The sequence below is a fragment of the Phytophthora parasitica genome (assembly GCF_000247585.1).
Source record: "Phytophthora parasitica INRA-310 unplaced genomic scaffold supercont2.28, whole genome shotgun sequence".
NCBI classification, from domain to species: Eukaryota; Oomycota; class Peronosporomycetes; order Peronosporales; family Peronosporaceae; genus Phytophthora; species Phytophthora nicotianae.
The window spans coordinates 620,392-622,303 of NW_008649014.1; positions in this window are offsets into that span (position 1 = coordinate 620,392).

Genomic DNA, 1,912 nt, shown 5'->3' on the forward strand with positions numbered 1-1,912 from the left:
CGAGATCAGTTTGCAAAACGTATAATCTACAGGCCAAAACCAATGCTTCGGTCTGTACATGTATAGTTTAGACTGTCTCTCGAGTAACTGGATTGTCAATTGTTGGAACATTAGTTTGCGTTCGGGCGATATGGACTCTTCGCCACTAGCGCTGACTGAGATGTTTTGCGGCGGGGGATCATTTGAGTTCGATTGCACTGCAATTTGCAGAGCAGACAGACATCGGGCTCTCCAGCCCGCTTTTTAGAATATTTCAAATCGAGATGAGGCTGAAGTGGCTAGTCAGGTTCAAGGACGACAACTACGGCTGATCCCCTGTTTTGCTTTGACCTACCTGGGCAAATGTCAGACCTACAACCGTATGACGGACCCGTTGTTAAAGGTATAAGAAGAACAATGAAGCTGGTTGTTGGCTCTCCTTTCTTGCGGCATGTTGGCTGGGGGTGTCTCTAAGACGGACGCGGAAATTTCGAATAGAACGCACAATATCAGGGCATGGAAAAGATATGGAAAAAATATAATACAATTATTATGGGTATTATACTGACGGAATAACTTATTATTGGTAGAAGAATATTATAATTATTATTATTGCTTGAAGCAAAACTCCAACCCTCATCTAATGGGCATACAAAAACCAAGCTTAAATTAGCTAATTGCAATAATAATGTTTTTTGCACGGAATTATTTATTATTGAATGCTGGATATTACAATGCTTATTATTAGAAGATTTTTAAGTATAATTAAATATTGTATTTTCCATGACCTGGGACGTATCAAAGTTTTCTTACATTCAATGCTTCATTACTAATGTAACAATTCAATTTTTACCTGCATTGCTATTGAAAAATGTTGACCCTGTTGGCGACGGTCACATCTTCGTGCAGCATGCAGCTGCAAGTAATTTATATAGTTATTTTTATTTATTGATCGGGTTCTTTATGGGCTAAATACCACGATATCGCTTATCCCACAGAGACTCTGTGGGATATCTCTGTGACAGAGTTATCCACATTGATGACCTAGGACCCACTTACATGTCCAGATCTCTATTTGTAATGCTACTCACTCAGCTACATGTAGTTGTGGCACGATATTATTAGAGGATGCTGTGAGTAGACTAAGGGCCAGGTGCTGCATTCTTGCCAATGTCGAAGCTCCAATTGTTTTGCCAGTTCGACGAACTTCTGCGGTTGAATGCGGTCTTCTAATCGAAGACAGGAGGGACTTAAAGTGTTGTAGTTGTTTGTTCTCGTTCGTATACTGTCGACAAGGAACCTAAGTAGTTTGGGCCAAGAACAACGCGCAAGTGCCGCACAGTTGATAGGAAAAGGAGGTAAACCAAGCAAAAAGGTGACAGAGTAACCTGACGTCTTGCCCACGAACGGAACACTCTTTAGATTCTCCGTGGTGTAATTTACCGTGGTCATGCTGTACGATTTCGCTGCAAGGGACTAATATCACTCGAGTTCCATTCACCTGCGCTATTTGCACAGTTTTATAGTTTTTGTTAACATGCAATGCTCGAAATTTCAGAGCGCAGTATGATAAACTAATTTTTATAAGCTTAAAGCGTTCTTAGAAAAATAAAATGTATTTTATAATTGAGTCCCACGAGACGAAAAAAACTATATTTATTTTTGAGCAAGCTTTGAGCCCAGATATTTGAACTACGTTTTTTCCAGGTGTAGCATCCAGATATTTCCCAGGTTTGGAATTTATTTTTCTTCCCGCAATTTATTTTGTTTTCCTTTCACGCCCAGCCACTCAATCGTAGAACTGACACGCGGCAGGTCGGAGAAAGTGTGACGGGGTCACACAGCACCTTGTGCAGAGAAAGTTTATTTCCTCTAGAGTATACAAACTCTAAGTGAACGACCGTTCACGTGTCCCTGGTCTGAAGGGGACGAA